This window comes from Engystomops pustulosus, chromosome 10, assembly GCF_040894005.1.
Source record: "Engystomops pustulosus chromosome 10, aEngPut4.maternal, whole genome shotgun sequence".
Lineage (NCBI taxonomy): Eukaryota > Metazoa > Chordata > Amphibia > Anura > Leptodactylidae > Engystomops > Engystomops pustulosus.
In genome coordinates this window covers 14,128,353-14,147,232 of record NC_092420.1, presented here as the reverse complement: position 1 = coordinate 14,147,232, position 18,880 = coordinate 14,128,353, and the positions used below count along the sequence as shown (strand labels likewise).

At 46.0% G+C, this 18,880-nt stretch overlaps 1 long non-coding RNA gene across 1 annotated transcript in view; it reads left to right on the top strand.

Moving 5' to 3' along the window:
- Positions 1 to 3,371: 3,371 nt before the first annotated feature.
- The window catches only part of LOC140104749 (uncharacterized), a 102,089-nt gene continuing 86,580 nt past the window's right edge, over positions 3,372 to 18,880 (top strand). The window contains exons 1-2 of the long non-coding RNA XR_011850401.1: positions 3,372 to 3,417; positions 5,104 to 5,206. This is a non-coding gene — a long non-coding RNA (uncharacterized lncRNA). The remainder of the gene's footprint in view (positions 3,418 to 5,103; positions 5,207 to 18,880) is intronic.

Below are 18,880 nucleotides of genomic sequence, written 5' to 3'. Positions count from 1 at the left end.
AATACATTACCGCGGATGGGGGAGGAGGGGAGTGAGATCCAGGTTTCGAGGAAAAACTTGTCGAAATTCACACTAATGAATTGTCGAAGAGATCTGAAAGGAAAAACAAGAAGCCTTGGAGGTTTCGCGTTATTTTGTTTTTTTTTTTTAGACCTGCAATTTTTTTAAAAAACATTTCCTTTAAAGTATGAAAACAAACACCCACGTTGCAAATGTCAATAGACCAGTTCCCGGTACTCTGAAAAGCCGGCAACAAGTGGATGGCTCGGCGGCACACGGCGGCACAGCGGAAAGCTTTCACAAAGCCATCTGTATGTTCCTCCAGGTTGGAAAAAAAAACCCCCTATGAAGGAACAGGCCGGAACAGTATGAAACAAGTAAATATATCCTTGTTAACATATGGAAATGCAGAAACACCTTACTTATAGGGTTTTATGTCTGCAAAAATGTGTCGCGAATCAATACGTAGCGAGCGCGTGGAAAGAAAAAGCATGCTGCTTATGTAAACCAAACAAATTACTGTAATTCAACCCAAATTATGTTGCACAGAAATGCTAATGCGTAAAAAGCCACCTTCATGCGACCCACTGGCTCACAATAAACGAATAATTTGCAGTTAAAATACCTCGTGCCCCTCAAATTTAGTCTTTTAGGTATGATTTCACCTATTACACATCCCCGCTACCTAGACTATATAGAGTGGGGCTCATTTACTAAGGGCCGAGCGCCAGTTTTCTGTCCGACTTCTTCATTCTTTTCAGCGCAAACTGCTTGCACAGGTATTTAAGAAGTGTCTGCACCACTCAGGGTCGGCTCCAGGTTTCAGGAGGCCCCTGGGCGGCAGAGACTCAGTGGGCCCCTTTGCAGTGAACTCACGTGGCGGCATTAAAAATTCAGAAACTAAAATAGTCTCCGGTTACCTAAAATATTCCCTAGTTTATCATATCAAGCAACCCACTCATGTTATTTTATATAAACCGCCCCTCACGCACCATGGATTCATTAGATACAGCCCCCTTTACCACCATGGATTCCTTATGTACAGCCTTATGTAGGCAGGGCTGGCTCCAGGTTTTAGTAGGCCCCTGTGCAACAGAGCCTTAGTGGGTCTCTTTGTGGGCCTCCCTCCAGTAGCCACACTGTTCCCCTCCCCCAGTAGCCATACTGCCCATCCCTTTGTAACCACACTGCCCCCCTCCCCTTGTACCAACACTGCCTGCCTCCCCCAGTAGCAACACTAACCCCCTCCCTTTGTAGCCACACTGCCCCCCTCCACCTGTAGCCACACTGCCCCCTCCCTTTGTAACCACACTGCCCCCCTACCCCTGTAGCCACACTGCCCCCCTACCCCTGTAGCCACACTGCCCCCTTCCCCCTGTAGCCACAATGCCCCCCCTTCGGGAAAGAAAAAAAACGCACATTTCCTCGTTCCCCCAAAGCAGCGCAGAAACAGCTGCCTTCTTTCTTTGGCATATGCCTGCAGTGCGCGCCGGCTCTGAAGCCAGCCCACGTGATGAGATGACATCATCATGTCTGCTGGCTTCAGAGCCGTTGCCTACAGTGCAGAGCGCCTCTTCGGGGAAACGAGATAAGGTGAGTTTTGGATTCTGAATCTCTGCTGCTCTCCTGATGAGTGCAGCATAGAGACAGAAAACTACACAAGCCGGATGGTGATAATTTGTACCCGGGTGGGCCCCTCCAGCACCCTTTAGCCCCGGCACTTGCCTGGGTTAGCCGGGTGCTGGCGCCGGGTCTGTATGTGGGCATTCCAGAAGCTTGGGGCCCCGACACCTGCCCAGGTATGCCCAATGCTGGCGCCACATGTGTCACACACGACCCTTTTACGTTGCGGCTTCACTATTCTTCGTGGAACAGAAATTTCATCTAAATTTCAACGAAATGGGCATATGTTAAAGGTGCAACAAAAAATATTTTATGCGCCCACTTCACACTAGACAGGCAAACTGCACATAGTACACACTGGACTGCTCTTAGTAAATGTGCCCCATTGCAATTGGTAGTCTAAGACACTCCACCAATGAGAAGGAGGCGTGTCTCAGACCACCAAATCAAGATCTCGCTATGTTTCTTTCTATCTTCCTAGATTGTTCTATAGAGATTGGGGGAGGTTTTTTATGCCTTCTCCATCAGTTTTCTGGCAGAGAAGTCACATGAATCTCCCTCTCCCCGCCAGTTTTTTGTTTCTCCAGCCAGGGCTGGCTCCAGGTTTTAGTGGGCCCCTGGGCGACAGAGCCTTAGTGGGCCCCTTTGTGGGTCACCCTCCAGTGGCCACACTGTCCCCCCTCCCCCTGTGGACACACTGACCCTTCCCCCTGCCCCTACGGACACACTGACCCTCCCCCCTCCCCCTGTGGACACACTGACCCTCCCCCTGCGGAATACACTGAGCCCCCTCCCCTTGCGGACACAATGATCCCCCCCCCCTCCGGACACTCTGCCCCCCTCCCCCTGCAAAATACACTGACCCCCCCTCCCCCTGCAGAATACACTGACCCCCCCTCCCCCTGCGGACACATTGACCCCCCCTCCCCCTGCGGAATACACTGACCCCCCCCCCCCCGCTGCTGAATACGCTGACCCCCCCCCCTGCAGAATACACTGCCCCCCCCCCCTGCAGAATACACTGACCCCCCCTTGCCTTGCGGAATACACTGACTCCCCCTGTGGAATACACAGTCCTCCCCTTCCCCCTGCAGAATACACTGCCCCTTCCCCCCCCCCCCCCCCCCCGGGGAAAAAAAACCCTCACTTTTCCTGGTTCCCCCTTAGCAGAGCCTGCAGCTGCCTTCGTTCTTCGGCCTGAAGCCGGCGCGTGTGATCTGATGACGTCACCATGTGCGCCGGCTTTAGACCCGTCACATACCCTGCGGAGCGCAGCTTTGTGGGAACCGGGACAGGTGAGTTTTGGATTCTGCCTCTATGCTGCGCTCCCGACAAGAGCACCATAGAAGCAGAAAAGTGATCGATACGGATGGTGATCAATTGTACCAGTATCATATAGCGACACTGGTACAACTGATCCGGGTGCTCGAGTGGGCCCCTCCAGTACCCCGGCACTTGCCCGGATTGGCCGGGTGCTGGCGCCGGGCCTGTCTCCAGCCCATGCGTTACTATGAACGTGTTGCAGAGTGGGGCGTGTGGGCGGAGACTATAGGAAAAAGTCCAGTTCAGACCTCTGGGTGGGGGGATTTTTTATTTTTGAAAATGTTTTATTTTAATTTGCAGGGAAACAGCCCCCCTCCCCCGGGGCAGCGGGTGCTGGTGGAGAATCCTTAAAATGTATATTACATTATTACCCAAATGGTATAAAGGACCTTTGATGAGGACATGATCATGTGACTTTTGTGTGTTAGGAGCAACACAGCAGGAAGATCCCCCATGTGCTGCTGGGACAAGGTATGGGGAGCAATGGGTGACATGGATGTAGTGTGGGGGTGCAGGGTGATATGGATGTAATGTGGGGGTGCAGGGTGACATGGATGTAATGTGGGGGTGCAGGGTGACATGGATGTAATGTGGGGGTGCAGGGTGACATGGATGTAATGTGGGGGTGCAGGATGACATGGATGTAATGGGAGGTGCAGGGGGACATGGATGTAATGTGGGGGTGCAGGGTGACATGGATGTAATGTGGGGTGCAGGGTGATATGGATGTAATGTGGGGTGCAGGGTGATATGGATGTAATGTGGGGGTGCAGGGTGACATGGATGTAATGTGGGGGTGCAGGGTGACATGGATGTAATGTGGGGGTGCAGGGTGACATGGATGTAATGTGGGGGTGCAGGATGACATGGATGTAATGGGAGGTGCAGGGGGACATGGATGTAATGTGGGGGTGCAGGGTGACGGATGTAATGTGGGGGTGCAGGATGACATGGATGTAATGGGAGGTGCAGGGGGACATGGATGTAATGTGGGGGTGCAGGGTGACATGGATGTAATGTGGGGTGCAGGGTGATATGGATGTAATGTGGGGTGCAGGGTGATATGGATGTAATGTGGGGTGCAGGGTGACATGGATGTAATGTGGGGTGCAGGGTGACATGGATGTAATGTGGGGTGCAGGATGACATGGATGTAATGTGGGGTGCAGGGTGACATGGATGTAATGTGGGGTGCAGGGTGACATGGATGTAATGTGGGGTGCAGGATGACATGGATGTAATGTGGGGGTGCAGGGTGACATGGATGTAATGTGGGGGTGCAGGGTGACGGATGTAATGTGGGGGTGCAGGATGACATGGATGTAATGGGAGGTGCAGGGGGACATGGATGTAATGTGGGGGTGCAGGGTGATATGGATGTAATGTGGGGTGCAGGGTGATATGGATGTAATGTGGGGTGCAGGGTGATATGGATGTAATGTGGGGTGCAGGGTGACATGGATGTAATGTGGGGTGCAGGGTGACATGGATGTAATGTGGGGGTGCAGGGTGACATAGATGTAATGTGGGGGTGCACGGTGACATGGATGTAATGTGGGGTGCAGGGTGACGGATGTAATGTGGGGGTGCAGGATGACATGGATGTAATGGGAGGTGCAGGGTGACATGGTGTAATGTGGGGTGCAGGGTGATATGGATGTAATGTGGGGTGCAGGGTGATATGGATGTAATGTGGGGTGCAGGGTGATATGGATGTAATGTGGGGTGCAGGGTGACATGGATGTAATGTGGGGGTGCAGGGTGACATGGATGTAATGTGGGGGTGCAGGGTGACATGGATGTAATGTGGGGTGCAGGGTGACATGGATGTAATGTGGGGTGCAGGGTGACATGGATGTAGTGTGGGGGTGCAGGGTGACATGGATGTAGTGTGGGGGTGCAGGGTGACATGGATGTAGTGTGGGGGTGCAGGGTGACATGGATGTAGTGTGGGGGTGCAGGGTGACATGGATGTAGTGTGGGGGTGCAGGGTGACATGGATGTAGTGTGGGGGTGCAGGGTGACGTGGATGTAGTGTGGGGGAGCAATGGGTGACGTGGATGTAATGTGGGGGTGCGGGGTGACGTGGATGTAATGTGGGGGTGCAGAGATGTGTGTGACATGGAGGGATAACTTTCTATGTTTCTAAATCTTCAGAGCCGAGTTCTCATCTTGCAGTTGGCGAAACATTCTCTAGACAGAAGAAGAGAGAGAATTCCTCTATCCAGAGACGCGTCATGTGTGAGCTGCTGGAGTGACAGTAAGTGCTGCTGATATTACACAACACTGAGCTTGGTTTTGGTTCTGTTTTCATGTTCTTATACAACTTATATCTATATATACATACATGGCCTCCATGATTAAAGGGGTTGTCCAGGCTTGTGTATTTTTTACTAGTGGAGTGAGGAGGCTGTAAAAACAAGAAAGCTGTTGTACTTACCCCCTCTGGTCCAGCACTGTGTCCCCATCAACCTCTAGAGCACCAGGCGGGGTAAGTACAACTGATTTCTTGTACCACTAATTAATTGGGGAGGGCACTGTATATGTTGGATCAGTAGCTTAGGGTTAGTATGACTGTGTAGTTGGCTTAGGGTTAGGGTGCACCTAGTTTCCTGGTGATAACATTCACACGCTGCGCTTGAATTACATTTAGGAACACAATTCATGCGCAGAGGGGGGAGGAGTCTCCCGATCACACGTGTGTGTGTGTATATATGTATATATAGAAAATTCCTGATCGCAAGTGTTTCATAGTATATGCAGATGTGATCTGGAGAAACTCCTCTGCACTGCACTAGAATCGTCTTTGCATTTGAATCCAGCACAGCTTGAGGCCGGATTTTGATGATGTGTTTGCAATTCAAATGCATTGGGCAAAACGCATCAAACTCATGTGTGTTATGTAAGAAGCAACATTTATTTTGTCTTTTAACACTAAAGGGTCTAACTTGCTGAATGGTGGTGGTCTCAGTGATGGGACCACCACAGATCACAGGAACAGGGGTCCTATGTACCCCTGTCGCTCCCCGAGATGAGCGGAGCATATGAACGCACATGCGCGGGCTGCCCCGTCCATCTATGGAGCTGCCAGAAATAGCGAAGTGCCGCACTTGTTAGATGGGACAACCCCTTTAATAGTGATGACTAACAATGTCACAAGTGCTGTAACGTGGTGTAATGTAACGTGATGTAATGTAACGTGAAAATGTGATGAAGTATTTTGCCCAATGCATTTCAAAACGCAAGGCAAACGCATTGGGGCACATTTACTAAATGTCCAAATCGCACACTTTCGTCGGGTTTCCCGAATATTTCCCATTTGCCCTGAATTTCCCCAGGATTTTGGCGCAGGCGATTGGATTTTGGCGTATCGGCGACAGCTTTCACGCAACACAAATCGGGGGGTGTCGCCGTCTGACAAACCAACGGATTCAGCAAAGCCGCAGAATTTAAAAAATAATTTGTGTCACAAGATCAAGCACTTACATGCAACAGGAAGAAGAAGGTGAACTCCGGCGGACCTCAGCGCAGCAGCGACACCTGGTGGATATTGGGCGCATGGACCTTAGTGAATGCCGGCAGAACCCGAATCGCCGTCAGAGAACGCGCCGCTGGATCGCGACTGGACCGGGTAAGTAAATGTGCTCACAGTGGATTATTAGAGAGACTCCTCCTGGGTCCGGCGCTCATCTCTTCTAGTAACGTGCTGGGGGTAATGGGCAGTGGCGTTAGCTTGATGGGTCCAATAGGGGGCATAAGAACTGAGAGATACGGCCCATAATGCCTCACATTTCCTCACTGTCTATGTAGTCTGAAGTGTCTATTTTCCTTCTAGATATATTAAGCTTCATGACATCTACTTATACATATATATATATGTGTGTGTGTATATACAGACGTAGCACTGCGTAATATGATTGGCTTAATCCGTTAACCAGATGTGTTAACCAGCGCTGCTCTTGTATGTAGGAGGCATGTACTGACGGATCGCAGCCCCCTGCCATGGAGACCACAATGGCTCGCTCACATTTCCATCATCCATGTGACCAGTCCAATAAATTCCTTATTTTCCTCTCATTGTAATGATTAATGTAATAAATGAGCCGTGCGCGAGCAATAGAATAATAGGAAATGTTGGAATTAGTGGTGAGATAATATAAAAGTGCTAATAGAGCGGAGATAAAGTGATAACCCTGATAAGTAGATGCAGCGTGATCTTACACTATCACCTATAGGAAGATAAATAGGTGCATTTGCATAATGTAATATATAGTAACGAAGGGTCTTCCCTGCTGCTTCATTAGAGAACATGTAAAAACCGCCAACATTAGAGACTAAGTGAGAAAAATCAGTATTGTTCTGTAGAGATATAGTTACTAAGTATCCGAGCCTTGCCCTCCACAAGCCAATTTTAGAGGTCACTGTAAGAGACGAAGGGCGGCGAACATACTGTGGGCTAATCTCAAGGGCCAGTGGTTGTAGTTGTGACCCTAAGTTAGAGGGGTCCACAAGCCACTATACAATAATTTGATCTCCTTTGACTTTTGAGACATTTTTAAGACAATTTAAGTATTGCAAATTTTTTAACCTTACTCGGTGCACTGAGATTTATGACACAATCTGCCAGATGTGTTCACACCCAAAATCTCCCCCTTAGGAGATCATTAACCTTTTAATCCGCAAAAATTGCAGTAGGTCAGTATAAAAACAAGTAACTGAGGCTATAGAGAAATTTGCAGCTGCAAAAGTAGTGCGGTGTGTACTATGTGCAGTTTGTCTCACTAATGTGCAAGGTGCGTCAGATGATTGAATACTGGTGCATGGTCTTCATTAATCTGGTGCCCCCTGTACTGCCCGGTAAGTGTGCATTATGGGGTACATTTACTAAGGGTCCATTGGATGCATTTCCGTTGGGTTTCCCGAATATTTCTGATTTGCCCTGAATTGCACAGGGGTTTTTGGCTCATGCGATTGGATTTTGGCGCATCGGCGCCGTCTTTCATGCGACACAAATCGGGGGCCGTCGGACAACCCGACTGATTCGGACAAACCGCGGAATTTAACTTTCAAAATTGTGTTGAGACACGCACTTACATGCACCGGGAAGAAGAAGGTGAACGTCGGCGGACCTGAGTGGGGAAGCGACACATGCAGGAAATTGGAGTCACGATCTTAGTGAATCGCGGCAGCTACGAATCCTCGTTGGACATTCTGGATCGGCGGATGCAACGGGACGGGTAAGTAGATGTGCCGCTATGGGCACGTGCGACAAAAATCCCTGTGCAAATCAGAAATATTTGGGAAACCCGACGGAAATGCGTCTGACCTACCCTTAGTAAATGTGCCCCTTTTTTGTCTTCTTGGTGCACCGTTAACATAGAGCGTGTTCTAAATTCTGTCCAGTTGGAGTAATAAATGTGGCGTGCTGTCTGAATTGGCACCAGAATGCCCCTTTATATGCAGATTTTGTGTCGAGGTCGACACAGTGCAGGAGCAACACAAAACTGGCGCAAACGCTGAGTTGCTCTATCTAAGCCACCTTTTTAGAAAATATGTAGTGGTGATAAGTTTCCAAAAGACACAACGATTTCGGGGAGTAAGGGGCAAAAACTTTGGGCCTGATTCTGACGACGGACCGTGCTGCTACTGCTGCATCAGTGGGTCATCTCTTCTGCTGAAAGCCACCGATGAGCATGAGAAAAAGTCATGTCAAGGCCCCGAGGTAAATCTTTGCCCTGGGGTCCATAAGTCTTTATTCACGTCTCTGCCAAGGGAGTTGTTTAAAGGGAACCTACCACCACGATTCTACCTATAAAGGTAGAACGGGTGGTAGGTGGATGAATGGGACATGAGGATAGCCCTTTTTAGAGCTAATCCTCGCGTCCCGGCTATCTTTTAGAAAACTTTGTTCCGCTGATATGTAAATTTTGTTAAGCGGCTACTGGGGCGTGGAGTAGCCGGACATGAGTCTACAAGTCACGGCTACTCCACGCCCCAGTAGCCTATTTTCTTCTCCTGCCATTTTATCTTCGCCGTCCGAGTACCCGGGGTTCTGCGCAGAACGCAGGCCTGCGGCTGCATGGCCACAGCTCCGGGGCCAGAGCTACTGCGCAGAACGCCGCAGGACGCCGGGTACTCGGACGAGGGCGCACAGCTACAAGGAGCTGCGCGCTGAAGATCTCAGGGTAGGAGGAGCAAAGAGGCTACTGGGCCGTGGAGTAGCTGCGACGTGTAGCCTCATGTCCGGCTACTCCACGCCCCAGTAGCCGCCTAGCGGAACAAAGTTTTCCCATTCATCCACCTACCACCCGATCTACCTTTTATAGGTAGAATCGTGGTGGTAGGTTCCCTTTTAAGTGAATACAATTTAAAACAAGTTGAGACAACTTTTTATCTAACCAGTCAACCCCTTTGAGCTCTGGACTAGTGCGGCTAAGAATTCCCAAAATGGGTCCAACCAGTAGAAGCACCATGTCTACCCCAGTTCCACCTGTTCCTGACCCGAATAAAGCTCAAACAGTTTTTAGCTTTTCTTCTATTATTTTATAATTGGGTATTATCTGATCTTCAGTAAAGTTTCGAAGTCATATCTGCATGACTGTTGCACCATCTGTTCAGTCTTCTCATTCGGAGAAGGTTAAGTGCATAACTTCCGTTGCTGTTCTCCTTAAAGTACATCTTAAGGCGAAGTTGTCATTTGGCAGGAGTAACTGGTAATATCCCACATATATTGTATATACAGGGGCGTAGAGTTTTAGAATTGATACTTGCCTCCTAGCAATCTAGTGCCGTCTGTCAATCCTTGTAGCCACCTCTGCAATGAGTCAGACAGGGACGCCAGGTGGTGAAGGGCAGACAACCGTCCCATCAAAAAACTAGAGATATGGCTCTTTCATACACTGGCCTCAGTACAGGTTAAATGGCGCACTTCCGTAGCTAACTCTTTGCTCATATGACTACCATACAGAGTTACGCTCTACAGGGCCACCATATCTGCTTGACCACCTTAACCCAACTCCTTCACTTTATCAATGAATAAAATAATTTCACCCAAGATATGAAATTGCATCTGTATCTTCCTGACTACTATTGTTGACTTCCTCTTTCGTTTCCATCTTTTATATACGCACCCTGGCCTATTTATGGGTATGGGATTTCCATTGATAATAAATATCAGTAGGAAACACATACCCAAGGCAATTACGCATTGCAACGCCTAGAAGCACCAACACTTGGGGCATGACAAGTACCCTGACCATTGCTTTTATAGACTTGGTTGGTCCCACGACTTTCTGCCACTGGTTGGTGGACTAATATTACATATTACTAGCTTGTTCTTGGCCAGTAATCTGAGTATTGTGGGACTTGACCAAAATCGCACTGATAAGAGGGACAGAAGAGTGCTGAGATAGCAGTTACAACCAGTCCTTGGTGGCTTTCGAGACTCCTGCAAATAAACACTAATATTATATATGGCCTATAGTAGTGCAGACCCAAGTTCTACAAGAAACTTGATTGCCATTGAGTGGAAACCTTGTCCAACCACTATTTTTATCTAAAACCAGAAATTGGGCAACATGGTGGCTTAGTGGTTAGTACTACAGTCTTGCAGCGCTGGGGTCCTGGTTTCAAGTTCCATCCAGGTCAACATCTGCAAAGAGTTGGTATGTTCTCTCCGTGTTTGTGTGGGTTTCCTCCGGATCCTCCGGTTTCCTCGCACACTCCAAAACATATTGGTAGGTTGATTAGATTGTGATCCCCTTTGGTACAGCGACTGATTTGGCAAACTCTGTGTAGCGCTGCAGAATATGTTGGCGCTATATAAATAAAGGAATTGTAAAAATTCTAGCATAGCTTGATATTATTGAAGCTCACATTCCACTAGCAGAAGTTGCCCAAGCCTGTACTATGTAATAATAGCAACTCCTAATATAAAAGACAAGTTCTTCACACTGGATATTACCCCAGAAAACAGTGTCAATCAAATAAACTTTCCGCAAAGAAAGAAAAAGTCTTGTCTATTGTTTAAGTCTCATGAACATGTCATCATCCCTTCATACGTGGATCTTTCTTTCGAGTTGACATGTTTTTTTTGTTAACGTCAACGATTGGAACCCTGAACTCTGATATTTGTGTGCATTAAACTTGCCATTTCTGAATTACTTTGGCTATTAGCACAGTTTTAGTTTTGTATCACAAACATAAATTGCATCAATTTTTTTTTTTTTTTTTTACGGGAATCGTAAGTGACATGCTGTCAAGTCTACGCTCGTAAAGACTGGGAAACATAAATAATACTTTGAAAGCTGTCACTTCCAGTGCCATTGTAAACATTACACCACAATTTCAAATTGCTATCATTTCATTTACTTTGTAATGCAATGATAGGACCGGTAAAACAATGGAGAACAAGCATGAAATGTCCCTGGCGTCTTCTGCTGGATGAATCCAACAACATTCGAGCCTGCAGGCTCCGCGATGCATCATGGTCCTGTCTTGTGCACCTGGAAAGCCTAACAAACTGTTTACTGTTGACTTTTTCAATTAACATCAATTTAGAAAGAGCCGAAATAATAAGAGGCAGCGCGGAATAATGAGTTTGTTTGTGATGAGGAGGAAGTTATTAGCATTTGTTTACGTCTAAGTAAGAGACAAGGACATGGAGTCATTCTTGGTAATCGGAAGATGTTTTATTCTCCATAAATATTACAGGAAATTCTGCGGAACATTTTGCTGTTACGTTAATTTAAACAAGGTTTCCATGTTGTCAATATACGGTCTTTGGACTTGAAGTGGAAGGTTGACTTTTGAGAACCTTCAACATATACAACCATCGGAGAAAATTAATTGGTCAAGGCAAAGAACAAGACCCAAGTGGGAAGGAACATTTCAGGGTAGAAGTTTGACAGCAAAGCTGTTTTTAGACCTCGTTTGGAAGGTGATTTCTGAGAACCCTGATTCTACAACCAGTGAGGAAAACATTTGGTCTACCTGGACCAAGACCCTAGGGAAATTGGTCCACCTAATGGTGGCTCTACCTTAAAGCAGCAATTGACTGATGGTAGATTTACATAAATGACATCTACCAGCAGGATGAGAGACTGTATGCAAATGAGGGGCACCATGGACACCTATGGAGTTTGGAGCCCCTCATGCTCATTTGCATGCAGTCCTTCATCTTGGTGGTAGATGCCCTTTAAGGCCAACCTTAAATACATCTACCTAAATATAGATTAAGACCCAAGTGGGATAAAACATTTTGAGAGTGGAAGACTGATGGAAGATCGGCCTTAAAGCAGCAATTGACACCAATCAAAAATCCTAGAATGGCAGGAACCCTCATTACACAGTTTCAGTAAGACGGTCAACCAAGTGGTCGCCCTAGACAGTTCTATCCAGGCAGGAATCAAGGCTCACCTGGGATGAAATATTTGAATGTAGAATATGGAGGATAGATTTTCCCCAAATTGGCAATTGACAGCTTATTTGCTAGTTGATTAGAAGTATCTAATAAGTAGGAGGGTCTAGAATACGATTACTAAACTTGGGGCTGTTCAGCTTGGAAAAAATAAAGCTGAAGGGAAACCTTATTACAATGTACAAAAACCTGAAAGGGAAGTACAGGGATTTCTCCAAAGATATTTTTAGAGCTAGACCTGTGACCAGAACAAGAGGGCATCCTCATCACCTAGAAGAGAGGTGGTTCTACCATCATCATAGACAGGGGGCATCCTCATCACCTAGAAGAGAGGTGGTTCTACCATCACCATAGACAGGGGGCATCCTCTACATCTAGAGGAGAGGTGGTTCTACAATCGCCATAGACAGGGGCATCCTCTACACCTAGAGGAGAGGCAGTTATACCATCGTCATAGAGAGGGGGCATCCTCTACACCTAGAGGAGAGGTGGCTCTACCATCACCATAGACAGGGGGAATCCGGAGAGGTGGTTCCACCATCCCCATAGATAGGGGAAATCCTCTTCCCTTAGTGGAGATGAGGTGCTACCATTCCCATAGACAGGGGGCATCCTCTACACCTAGAGGAGTGGTGGTTCTACCATCACCATAGACCGAGGACATCCTCTACACCTAGAGGAGAGGTGGTTCTACAATCGCCATAGACGGGGGGCATCCTCTACACCTAGAGGAGAGGCAGTTATACCATCATCATAGACATGGGGCATCCTCTACACCTAGAGGAGAGGTGGTTCTACAATCACCATAGACGGGGGCATCCCCTACACCTAGAGGAGAGGCAGTTATACCATCGTCATAGAGAGGGGGCATCTTCTACACCTAGAGGAGAGGTGGCTCTACCATCACCATAGACAGGGGGAATCCGGAGAGGTGGTTCCACCATCCCCATAGATAGGGGAAATCCTCTTCCCTTAGTGGAGATGAGGTGCTACCATTCCCATAGACAGGGGGCATCCTCTACAACTAGAGGAGAGGCAGTTCTAACATCACCATAGACAGGGGGCATCCATCTATGCCTAAAGTATAAGTGGTTCTACCTTCACCATAGTCAGGGATTCTCTACTGTAAGAGCAGTGGAACTTTCTGCCACAGGAGGTCGTTTCCTATTTTTATTTCGTTCTGTGTTAGTTCCGTTATACAAGATCATTTGTTCTTTGTATGGGTCTCCAAAAGTTGACGAGAATAAACTACCACAAAGAATCAAAATATCTTACTTTTTGTTTGAGTCTCTAAAAGACAGATATTTTCAACTACTTTTACAAACCTCCATGGCAACCAAATAAATGGGTACGAAAGCCAATAGGAATCGTAAAATCAGAATATTACATAGGACTTAGAGCTAAGTTCTCGGAATAAGTAATGGAAAGTGGTGTGGTAGCAAGCCACCATGTCGTCATTGTCCTTTTGACATTTCTGTATATCAGACGGCGATGCCTATGCCCTGCCTTTGTATTTTGGGTCTTTATTACAGTGTTTTTACAAAAGGGTAAAGTGATTTGATAGCTACTTTGTGCAGCGCTCGGGAGTAATTGGGTGTTTTTCACATAGAGCAGACTCTGGTCCACACATTATTTTTCCAGTTTGCACTCGAGCAGAATTATATTACAAAGGAATGTGCTGAATAACCAAACTCAACGGTTACGCCCAGTGTAAATTCCGACCAAGCCAGCAAAATAATTTTGATTATTTATCCCCCCAAAAAAACCTATTTCATTTTGACGACTTTTGACTGTAACATTCTTCTCCACTTGTGCTTCCCTGTCTAAGCAAATTATATTGTTCCGTACCTATAGACCTTCACTCGTTTCTCCGAGAACCTCGGAACACGACAGAAAATGTAGAAACATTTCAAAATCTAACCTCGTCCTACTGTGATAAAGACAGGAGTCGGATGATTGTTAAAGCACCTAATCTCAGGCGGCTAGATGAATAACAAGGAGGAATTTTTTTTTTTCCTACCGTGACACGTTTTTTACATTTTTACTTCGGAACTTATGTTAAATGTGCATAAATTCAGACTTGGGCATCAACCGGGGTTTACAAATATAGGGGGGAATAATTTCATACTATAGTATAGACAAAAAGGATCAGACGGAACCTTTATCCTGGTAGAACTCAGGGCAACAAGGTTTAAGTAAAATAATCTTGACTGAAAGTAATAAATACTCATTTTCCTTAAGGATCTCGTTACCATGGCAGTGCATGAACATACTATAATTTGTTAAGAGATGTCTATATGTGGCTGAATAAAAATATCACCTGCAGTTGCTGCTCTTTTGTAGAACCCCCCCCCCCCCCCCCGCCTTCTGTTTTTTTTCTGAAGAAATATATTATAAAGGGGTCACATAGTTGTCGTCTAATTGCATCTGTTGATCACTGGTTGTGTCCTACTGTGAGATCGTGATAGCCTCACCGCTTATGCTACTTAAGCTTCTTAGAAATTAGTTATGTATGTAAATGGTCTTGAAAACAATAATGTCCACACTTTTTTGATATCCATGGTCATGTGTATCAGAATGTAATTTAAAAGAATTCTGATTCTGATTTTCCCCTTTAACAACCTGACTGCCAGTAATGACTGGCATGACCACCCAAGGACCAGTAGAATGGAGACAACAAGTCCTCTATTGCCAACTTCCGGCATAATTTCTTGCTGTGCTCTGTTGACTTCTGGCTCGGCCTACATGACAAACCTTTACTGGAAACCAGCAATAAATTGCATCTATGTCAGACCCCCTGCCATCAGTTGTTTAGTCACTATACAATGGATGGAGATAAATGCTGGTAAAGGGAGGGGAAAAAAACTTTAAGCACAACCTTAATGGAACAATAGCTTATTTAAAATTCCACTAATAATCAAATGACCTTGATAAATTGATTATCAGTGAGTGGAACCACCATCATAAATACAGAAGTTTTCACAGTTTGCATGGGAAAGATTTTAAAGACCTGTCATGAAAATGAAATTGGTGGGATAAAACTCCATGTCTAAGGTCGCGGTCTCACCCGTGCCTCTCTGTGTGCCCCCGCGCCGCGCCACAGCTACTCATCTGTCCTCTCTCCTGCTTTCGGGTCCTTTGCTGTGCACGTGCGTCCCCGTCTCCTAGGGCACACATGTGCGCCGGCTTGAGAAGATTTAAAGGGCCAGCGCTTCGTTAATTGGCGCTTGCCTTACCCAGAATCCTATGTATCCCAGCCTCTCCCCGCACACCCTGGTGGATCTTTGTGCTATATGCCTTTGTGAAAGCTTGTATCATTGCCCTGTGCTCATGTTTTGATTTCTCGTTGTGACCCTAGACCTGTTCCGCTGCAAGCCCTGACCTTCTGCTTAGCCTCTGGCATTGATCCTGTGCTGCCTGTCCTGACCTCCTGCCTTTTCCCGACCACAAACCTGCCTGCCGTTTCTGTACCTTACCTTGGCTGCCACCGTGGACAAAGTCGCACCTGTGGAACGACCTGGTGGTACCACGCCGCAGCAAGTCCATTCCACTTTGGGGCTGGCTCTGGTGAAAAACGGGTGCCACTTAGACTCCAGTCCCAGGTGTCAACTTGCGTCATTGTCCGTGGTGGTCAAGTGGGTCCACAACCCCTGGAGCCTGACAAACAACCACAAAAAAAAAAGAGAATGGCAGAGGTAGTAGACAGCTCCCATTGAAATGAAAGCAGGTTGGATTTAGTTACTGGCCGTTCTTCCATTCTTTGTGTAGCAGCTGCTGAGAACGGGCGATCTGTGCAGGTGGTGGGTGTTCCAATCTGATATTGAAATTCTTTTCTGTAGATATATTTTCAGTATTTTTAGTTACAGGTTGTGAGTGGTTTTCCAGTTTAACTAATTCAATATCTTCACATGCACACTGCTGCTTCATTCATTTGGAGGATTAAGAATAGTGGATATTTTTGTGGGGGAATTGGTATAGATAGGCATCCCACAAGTTCCCAGTAATCAGACACGTCTTGTCATGGAAGCATTGGTCGGAGCAAAAACTTGAGATCCTGCAGTTGGGAAGAACGTTTTTTCATGTTCTATATCTCGGCCATAAATGAAAGGGATTGACTTACCATGACAAGTCAAGTGGTTGGGCCAGTAGTTTGAGCACACTTTATTAATGGACATCTACCACCAGGATGAAAGACTGTATGCAAATAGGGGCTCCATTAAAACCTTTGGCACCTGGAGGCCCTTTTAGAATCATTTGCATACTGTATTTCATACTGGTGGTAGATGTCCTTTAAAAGAGTCTCCATTCTTGCTCTTAGAGCTGGTCCAAATGTGAACCCTCCTTCACCTCAATATACCTTCATAGGGAGTCATTGGACCATGTACAGTTTCCTCACTAATGTGCATAGTGCGCCAAATTATTGAATACTGGTGCACGTTCTTCACTAATCTGGCGCACACTGCATGCACCAACCACGCTTAAACTGACTGCACCAGGTTTAACGAGTGTGTGCTACAATTATGTAGGACTTACGACATAAATGAGGCACCTGGTGCGAATCGGTAACAGAATACCACTTTTATAAATTGTCCCCATCATCTTTACGACACAACTGATTTGTCCCGGAGTTCATAAATAAGCCAAAAATAAGGATTTAACGCTTACCCTCTTGAATACCGGGGGAAAATAATAGTCTTCCATGTCAAGTCGTTTTGCTCGATAACAAATAGTTTATCATTGACAAATAAGTGTTCATGTGTTTGTCTCGGGATTCATTTCCATGAAATCACAAGTGGCTGCAGATAATACGCTTTCAGCCACTGGGCTTTGAGATGTTTTGATTATGTGATAATAACACCCTACCGACTATAAAACTTGCATACAAATCAGACGTAAATTTACAACAAAACCATGAAGGCTGCAGGAACGGGGATGGCGGAGCTGGATCGTAGCCGGGAGGAATGTGTTTATTTGCATTTTATGCTTCGCGATCCAAGATAAACAATCACTTTACATAGGAGCAGACAACAATGGCGAGTTGTCTTGTTTGAAGCAATGGGAAAACAATCCTACCGCCTCATGTATTGAGCCATGGATTCAAGGTCTCCATAGTGAATAGTATCCCGAGCTTGCATCATACCGGTGGTAAGAATAACATAGGTATTCTTACACCATAGATGCTCGGGAATTGTGAAAAGATGTGTATTGTATTCTTCCGATTGGAATGTAGGGCAAGTTTACAAAGAATCTTCTTGCTTTATATTCATCAACTTTTTTTCTAATTGTGAATAAGGAATTAGATTCTTGAAAACTTGTAATGAAAGACTTTCGGATCTATAGACGCCATTGTTAGTCCTCCTAAACTTTCACAGGTGTCTTCAAGTACTTCCAACACCCTCATCATTCCTGAGTGATCGTTGACATAAGGTTTGACCTGTAATATTCTATTTATGCCTTCTTCTTCAGGTGAAGCAGTGCCGGGTTGTCTGCGCCAACTCAGGAACACCCACTTGACAGTGGACAGTGCATATTAGGAGTTAAAACTGATGGCACTGATAGCTCAGGAGCAGTTGGGGCTAAAGAGTAGATTCCAACTGTAACTGGATTGGTAGGGCGGTAGGACATAACCATAGCAGACTTCTGAATGGGGCCCACCTTCCCCCTTATATACATATTTGTATGCGTACATGCATGAGTTACAATCACACACATTTATACCCTCATATATACGCACACATTTATTTACTTGTATACATACATACAGTTCATCACTCACTTTTATACACTCCTACGCACACTTATGTGCACTGATATATACATTTATACACTTTTACATACAGTATATACACATCTATTCTTCTTATACCCACAGTATATACTCAAGTATAATCCGAGGTACCTAATTTTAACACAAACTGGGAAAACCAATGTGCAGTATAACATGTATATAATGGTGCACATCACCCATTCTTTAGTTTTTCAGGTCCGATGCTGGGGCCCCTGTCACTGCGGGCCCCATAGCAGCCGCTATGGCTGCTACTGCGGTTGTTTGCGCTCATGAGCAGCATGAATGCAAAGTTGGAGTTGGAGCCTCTCAGACACAGAAATAGCAAAAGATGGGATCTGATTTCCCTGGGACAAGTTGTCCTTCTAATGGGCATTCGTTGTTTAGTCAAAGTTCATTCAACATTGGGGGGGGGGGGGGGAAATGTTTTATCGTTATCTATTGACTGTCCTTCATTGTTTTTTTTTTTCTAGGGGGTTGAGATATATATATATATATATATATATATATATATATATATATATTTCCCCCAATCTGTAGAGATGGGGAATGTGCCATAAAACATTCTCTGAATTAATTTAAGCCAATCAGATCACTGCTTTCACTTCTAAAACTTCTCTTAAAAACACAAGCCATCTTGTTACAGGCTGCTATCACATAGCAGTGCAGAAATTTACGTTTGCAGTGGCAATCCCACCAAATTAGCAGACAACCTAATTTGGAGGCTTCCA